The sequence below is a fragment of the Suncus etruscus genome, chromosome 2, assembly GCF_024139225.1.
Source record: "Suncus etruscus isolate mSunEtr1 chromosome 2, mSunEtr1.pri.cur, whole genome shotgun sequence".
NCBI classification, from domain to species: Eukaryota; Metazoa; Chordata; class Mammalia; order Eulipotyphla; family Soricidae; genus Suncus; species Suncus etruscus.
This window is the reverse complement of record NC_064849.1, coordinates 45,247,193-45,255,704: the sequence shown is the minus strand read 5'-3', so window position 1 is coordinate 45,255,704 and position 8,512 is coordinate 45,247,193. Positions and strand designations below refer to the sequence as shown.

The following is an 8,512-nucleotide window of genomic DNA, read 5'->3' as shown; positions in this document are numbered from 1 at the left end:
AGAAGATCAATTACTGGTTATAAAATAGAATGTACCAATTTTGCAGTCAAATGCTCTACCACTGAGCTATACCCCCTGAATGTACCCATTTTGTATTAGATTAGATTTGAGTGGCTGGGGTGGGGAATAAAAGAAGAAGTGTAGGGCCGGGAAGGTGGCGCTAGAAGTAAGGTGTCTGCCTTGCAAGCGCTAACCTAGGATGGACCACGGTTCGATCCCCCGGTGTCCCATATGGTCCCCCAAGCCAGGAGCAATTTCTGAGCGCATAGCCAGGAGTAACCCCTGAGCATCAAACGGGTGTGGCCCAAAAACCAAAAAAAAAAAAAAAAAAAAAAAAGAAGTGTAGGCCTCCCAATGCTTACTACAGGCTGTGTTCTTTACACTGAATGTAAAGAAAGAGGAGGTACAATAAATGCACCCCATATACACCTCAACCCAGGCCCTTTGCTTGGTCTGTATTGTGAAGGGGGGGGGGGAGACGTGTGTTAGATATGACAGAAATTTATTGTCCTTTATGTGAATAGAATTATTAAGAAATCTGAGACTGCATTAAGAACTATATCTGTCCACCATTATGGCACTTCTATTACAAGACCCTCATTTAATCATTAGCTCAAATACCAGATTCCAGGTAGCAAGGAGGAGGAAAATATAAAGAAAAATGTAGCCTCTCCCATTCAGAATACTCTCTGGTCACAATAGACACCTCTGCTTGTGACCTACTGATCCTACTGATCAGCCACAAGGCCATACCTACTACACTTGGGGATTTAAAAAAAATGGCTTCTATTTGGAGCAACAATTTTTTAAACTAACATATAGAGATTCTATGACTAAAACAGGAGTAAGAAATAGATATCTCTAAGACTTTGCCACAATTATCATCACTAACAATGTGAAAGAACAGATAATAAAATACAGATGATATAGGACTATAGGGAAGGGAGGAAATGGCTGTATGTGGCTACAAAATAAGTATTTCTAAAGTGCTATGTATCCATACCAAAAAATAAATTAATAAAGCAATAAAAATAAAAATACTATAGTGGCATAACTATTGGACTGAGAAAAATAATAAAGGCAGGTAATTATATTAAAATTTTAAATCAGGGGCTGGATAGATAGTATGGATGTATGGTGTTTGCCTTGCATGCAGAAGGATGGTGGCTCGAATCCCAGCATCCCATATGTTCTCCCGAGCCTGCCAGGAGCAATTTCTGAGCATAGAGCCAGGAGTAACCCCTGAGCACCACTTGGTGTGGCCCAAAAACCAAAATAAAATAAAATAAAATAAAATAAATTTTAATCATAAAGTTCAGATGTTCTCTCTGTGAAGCTGATCTAGGTATAGAAAAGAGGGTATGAGAGCAGACTACAAGATGGAAATATAAAATCAATCTACCAAGGAAGAAATCATGAATTTAATGCAAGAAATAGAAAATTAAATAAAGATTGCTAAATGATTTAGTACATACTGATTCATGCATTTAAGGTTTGTAGATGTATGCTATTTATGAATTCCACCTCAGTAGAAGAATCAAAATAAGTATTAGTTAAGTAATGGTTTACCTGCATAGAAAGGATAATGATATACCTTTATTGAAAGAAAGATAAGAAAGATAAAATTGCAGTTAAAAATAGGAAAATTGTAGAATCTCTAATCTTCAAATTTCTTCAAAATGATAGTATTCTCTAAAAATCTCCAAAATCTCTATTCACTTCATTTTCTAATCAAAACTACTTTCCAAAAAATTAATTAACCATTTCCTATTCTTTTACATTTACTTTATATATTTGCTTAATATTATTACAGAAAGTTCAAAAAACTCTTAAAATTTAATATATATTATGTTCATACACATTTTTATATTTAAAATATTTTACCACATTGTTTTATTTGTTTAGTATCTTCAGTAGGACTATAAGTAAAATGTCTTGGTAAAATAACTATTGCCTGGATACATAGGTTTTTATGACTGGAGAAATAATATAAGAATAAGGTACTTGCTTTGCCCATAGAAGGTCTAGATTCTATCCCCCAACACCTTTTATGATATCCTGTGCACTGCCAAAACTGAGCCCTGTGCACAGAGTCAGGACTAAGTCCTGGACTCAGTTGGCAAAGACCCAAGAACAAAAACATTACAATATAGGGGGCCGAAGAGATAGCATGGAGATAGGGTGTTTGCCTTGCATGCAGAAGGACGGTGGTTCAAATGCCAGCATCCCATATGGTCCCCTGAGCCTGCCAGGAGCGATTTCTGAGCATAGAGTCAGGAGTAACCCCTGAGCACTGCCAGGTGTAACCAAAAAAAAAAATTACAATATATATTTGAAATAGGTTGAGAGTACAAGCAATTGGCCCATGAATACTTTAGAATACAAACCCAAACTGGAAAGGATTGTTGTGACTTTTTAATTTCTCTGATCTATGGAATTTTAAAAGCAACTGAAAAGTTGATGTCAGAATGATGAAGGTGTGAACTGAAAAATAAGATGACACATCTAACTCATGGTGTCTTTTTATTGTACAATTCTGAGCTAAGAAAAATAACATACATTTCTGGAGCAATGCCATGTTTGAAATCTTGCAGCTTGTGTAAAATCAGCAGAAAATAACCTAATGTCAGCAATGTTTTCCTGAGCTGGTTGTACCTTATGAAAAGAGGATATCAGTATGCCAAAGAGAATATTATATGCCAGGCAATGCAATATAAAGTACTGAATCCTAACATTTGACAGAGATGAACAACACTCAATTGTATAAACCTAAAATCATGAGAGGTGATAACAAAAAGAATATATCTATCTTACTGGCCTGCTGACAAATTTATCTATTAATTATTAATAATCTGTATTCTTTGGTAATTATTTAATAAACAGCTTTTATCAATCAAATAAAATCCTAAACTAAGCTAAACGGTAAAATTGTAAAAAATGAGTGAATGATCTGTAACAGAATTTCATCAAAAATTTTATTGTTGTTATTACATTTAAACTTGATTTGTAGATGTCTAAAACTGAAATGTTAGAAAGTTTGGGTTTGCCTTGCTTGCAGTTGAGTGGGATTTGATTCTGGGCATTCCACAAGGTCCCCTGAGGCAGGAGACAGAGACAAGAGTAAACCCTTAGCACCCCCAGGTGTGGCCCCAAAATGAAAAAAAAAAAGCAAAAAAAATGGGTTAAAACAGTTTGACACTGATTCTCACTTTATCCAGAATTATAATCTTTGGTTTTTTATTTTCTTTTATTTTTTTATTTGGGGGTCACACCTGGCAGCGCTCAGGGGTCATTCCTAGCCCTGCACTCAGAAATCACTCCTGGCAGGATCTGGGACCATGATGCTGGGGATTGAACCCAAGTCTGTCCTGGTTCAGCAGCGCCCAAGGCAAATGCCCTACCACTGTGCTATCTCTCCAGCCCCATAATCTTTGGTCTTGGTTTAAGACAAAGCTCTCTGTTAATTTTTCTTTTCAGGGATAACATGACTGTGCTCAGGACTTACTCCTGACTAATCTTAAGGATCATTTCTGGCAGGGCTCAGGAGTCATAAGACAAGTAAGTGCTTTCCCTGCTCTACAATCTTTCTGGCCCCTGAATTTCTCTGAGAATTATAATCTTCAATGTTTTTCTCAAGTAAAAAACTTTTATGAGTTAGAAAAGTCTACAGATAATTTCCACAAAAACCAATTCCACAATTAAAAAATGCTATCTTTGGTTTCTTTAAATTATCTATTATTTTGCTCTACTCTGACAGAAAATTATCTGCCATCACAGTTGCAAGGCTAACCCAGGGATGAAACTCGAGTGACTCAAGTCAATTGTCTTACTCACTGTAAAGTCCTGGGTTTATCTCTGTTACTACATATACACAGTTCCAAAATAAAACCAAGCTTTCTTCAGAATCCTATTTCTGGCAATCCTATATTCATTAGAGCAAAACATTTTAAACAAAAGTGAATTCTTTCTGATAAATTATCTGAAGTTTGCCTGTATTTCTTTCGGATTGTATATCTACAGCTTAGTTGAAATTGTCCTGATTATGTAGGGGAACATTACTTACAAAACATAATAGCTGAAGAGATTATTTGTATTTATTGTATCCTCTGATGTTTTCTTTTCTATTTTATTGTACTCAGTAGCATATAAACCATATGTATGTTCTTAGTGAATACATCGTGCTTACAGAGTCTCTTCTGTTAGGAAGGAAAAGCTGTGTAATACTGTTTGGAAAAAAAATTCCTGTCAGGGAAATATGTTTAGGTATTTGAATTAGAACTAGTTAATAGTTCCCTTTTGTTCCTCTGAAGACATTCATCTTCTTCCTCAAGCTTCTTTCTCAACTTTCTCTCTAACGTTTCAGTTACTCATGACTCTTTTCTCAGTCCCAAACTGTAATCAATGTTCTCAGTGAGTTGACCTGAAGTATATTTTCAGTGAAATTCAATATGTAAATTTTTCATCCATGTATACTGCCAGCTATAGTTCTCCTTAATCAATACAATAGTCTCTTCTGCACTGTCCTCCCAAATGTCCAAAGGACTTTTATATCTACTTAATTTTTCTTACCTCACAAGTTGTATACCCTCCCATAAGCCTCATCTCAATGAATGACACCTCTATCACCTGATTTAGAAACAAGAATTATCCTAACAATTTTTCTTTTTCTCACACTTAAACAATCAATTAATCTAAATAACATGTGAATTTGTTATATCAAAATAGTTACAACAGTCAAGTAGAAATAGAGCATGAGAGTTAAAGATCTCAATATTATACCTACATTGCTCTTCCAATTTCAGAAATGGTTTTGTTTTACTTCTGTTTTTTGACAAAATGGAAGAGAAGAAATCAATCTGATGAAATGATCAATCTCATAAGAAAACAAAATACCCAGATAAAAAAATGCAATATCTACTTCCCAACCAGTTTAGAAATTTATCTGACACTCTATAAAAAGTGGTATTCCAAGGGGAGAGTAAATGAAGCTGAATGGAGTCTATAGTTAATCCCATGACAATATACTCCAAGGGTGGAGAAACCCCATATCTCTTAGGCCAAGTGAATTCCTTTTTCAATGACCCCAATATTTACTGTGCCATTGCAGGAGGGAAAAAAGGCAAAAAGCACAAAACATTTTTTATATTTTTATATATATTATTTTTAAATACTCATTTTTTATTATTTTTTATTTTTATTTACCTATCTACTTCTTGTCGATTTCCTTGTTTTGGTGTGGTTATTGAAGTTGTCCCCATTTACATTTATGTTTTTTTCCTTCTTTTCTTTTCTTTTTTTATATGCCCTGCCATATTTTTTATCTCAAGACCATTGGCTATTTTTGTGGTGCTTATCATTGTTATTGTTGGAGTGCTCACTGGATATTTGACACTTCTTTTTGTACTGTTGGGGTGTTACACCTTATTTTTCTCCTTCATCTCTCAAACCGATGATGAGAGCCTCTAGAAGGATCCCGCCCATTTTCGGCAGATTAGACTTTTACCCCAGTTTATTACTTTTCTCTTCTTCAAATAAAACCACATAACTTGAACTATCTAGTCCTGCCTCCCAGTTAGAGGGGAAAATAAGGGAGGCACCAAGACCAAACAGGTTCAAGACTACTAAGTAGTAAACTAGATACAGAGGGAACCACATTTTCTAGCATCCCCAGGGGTGAGGGAGGAGTATTTGGGAAGTAGGACAAAAACAGAGGTATAGGGAGGACAAATCGGTGATGGGAATCCCCTTGATTTTATGTAACTATGTACCTAAAATATTATTGTCAACAATATGTAAGCCACTATGTTCAAAATAAAAAAATTATATTTAAAAAAAGTGGTATTCACACAAAGAACAAAAATTTTAGTAAGATTAATGAGAATAATAGTCCCAATCCCAATACTTTATTCTTATATACATGCCTTTACCTATTATCTGTCACCTGTATACTTTGTGACTATATTACTTCAGTTCATCCTCCATTACACTAAGCTACCAAGGCATCAATTTACTACCTCATTTCCCCGTTTTCTTATAGCTTTAAAGGAATAACTCTAATTTGTCACTTATTTCCCAATAATACCCATGCTCCACTAACATCAAACCACTAGTAATGATCTAAAGATACTTTATTGTTTCATTCTGTCATGTTTTCACATATAGTACCCTATTTCTCTTAGTAACCTTCCTCTCTTCATACAATATACAAGATAATATTTATGTTCTGTAATTGCTCTGGCCAACATTGTCTAGTTGTCTGTGATTCTATTGGAGGCCTTGTGCAGAGATCATTTCTGCTTGTAGAAATGATACCAATAACTAATAAATGCATAAGGAAAATCTGAATAAGAAATTGGATCCAGTTCAGCATCCCACTCAGTACACTGTCTTTTTTTTTTTTTTTTTGGTCCTAGTTTTTTCTTGCCATTAGAAACTGTTAATTTGATGTGATCCATTTGTTTGTATTTGTTTTTATCATCTTTGCCAGTGGATAAAGTCATTGAAGACAGTTTTAAAGTAAAAATCCTGAAGAGTTAAATTTTACTTATGTTACTGGCTTTTCCTGCAGGAATATTTGGAACTTTGTTCATTGATGTACATATCACAGTGTATATCACACACATATAATGGTGTCTAGACACAAAGTTAGTGGTCAATACATATTTATTGAATTTTGCAAATAATAAAATAAATCGTGATAGGGTCCAAAAATAATAAAAATAAAATTATATTTTTATTTTTTTAATTACAAGAAGGGTCCAGCATGCTCAATAGTCACATACACACAAAAAGAAAAAGATAATAAATGTTTCCTGATCAAGAAAAAAGCTCAAAGAGCTGGAGTAGAAACTTTAATTGTGGGAAGCTCAGTTTCAATCCCCAGAACCACAGTGTTGCTGGAAGTAACCTAAGCAGGGAGCCCAGAATAGCTTATCAGCACAAATAGGTATGACATGGAAACCAAAAAAAATAAGCCAAAGAAATGCCTTTATTTCTTAAATTTTAAATTAGAATAGAAAAAACAGCACTTAAACTTACTGAGATTTACTTTCTATTTAAAGCTAATGGTTGGACTTTTTTATTTATTTGTGGCCTAAAACATAAGTATTAAATAGCCTGTTAGGTTACACCATATTTTACCCAAAACACAGATCATCCCTAGTTTCTTTTTACCTCTTTATTTATAACTTGGTTTCACCCAAAACCAAGATTGTCTTATATGTAAACCTGGACAGGGCAGGCTTGATATAGCTGCCCCTCCTTTAGGTGGTCTCTATACTCAATAAAAACTGTAGTTCTGGCAGGCAACAGGCTCTCCATACTAGGTAGAAGACTGCTAGACTATTCGTGTTTCACTCTTGGCTTAGTCTGGATTTTTTATGTGCGACCCTGATTCAGACTCGTTCAAATGGGGTTGGAGATACATCATGTGTGTTGACTTTACAGTAACCTTAATCCAACTTAATTCTGTGAATGTATGTGGAAAACATAAATAAGGAATTCAAACATTAAATAATAATATTTATGACATCAATTTTTTATTCTATTGAGACCATTGTAAATTACAAGTCTTTCACAGTTGTATTTCAGGCAAACAGTAACAGTGAATTAGGGCCATTCTCACCATCAGAGTTGACCTCCTTCCACCATAGTTCTTAGCATGCACCCCATACCTCCCCCGTGAGCCACCTGAACTACCAGTTTAACAGTCCATTTTGTGTTTAGCTTTTTGTATTTTGGGTCCCTTGATTCTATTGTTGTTGACTATGGCTTCAGTATTTAAGTCTGACTTTTTTGTGGTTGTTGTTGTTATTGTTGTATTTTACTCAATGCTCCTGAGACCACTTGGCCCCTGGGTCCCATTCACCTTTTTTTTTCTTTTCTCTATTTGTAGAAAGATACAGAAATATGAAGCAGAACCTAATGATTCAAGTTCTAAGGTTCAATGTAAAAGGCAGGAGTCCCTATCTAGAAGATATAAATAAAATTAGAAGAAACAAAAAATGGGGTTAGGTGTGGCAAGATTTTTTTTTTTGCATAGGCATAGTAAAGGTTGAGGAAATTAGAAAGGAAATTTCCTTGGCCCAAGAGATACAGGATGGTTCCACCTATGAAGCATACTATCATAAGACTGACTACAGGCTCCAGGCATGTTAATTGTCCTAACCCAAGGTCTTTCTTTATGGTCCCAGGAGAAGTTCTGTTCAGTTGCAATTGTCAATCAGTCTTCTGTAATTAGGGGTCTTGGTTTTTGCACAGATCCTAGGATAAAGTCTAGCATAAAGTCCTTCTTTATGGTCCCAGGAAAAGTTCTGTTCAGTCATGATTAGCAATCAGTTATCTGTAATTAGAGGTTTTGGTTTTTGCACAGATTTTAGAATGGAGCATCTTCTGATTTCATCTCACCATTAGATGGTGAGGTAGGGCAGCCTGCCCTTAGATAGAGTTGTTGTTGTTTCCTAATCATCTGGGTGTCATATGAACCTAACCTGGAGAAAGTTGGTACCATAGC

General features: G+C 35.0%; 1 non-coding gene across 1 annotated transcript; it reads left to right on the top strand.

Annotated features, from left to right (window-relative positions):
- Positions 1–345: 345 nt before the first annotated feature.
- LOC126002623 (small nucleolar RNA SNORA51) lies at positions 346–478 on the top strand. The gene has a single exon (XR_007493306.1). It is a non-coding gene; the product is annotated as a small nucleolar RNA SNORA51 (small nucleolar RNA).
- Positions 479–8,512: the final 8,034 nt, after the last annotated feature.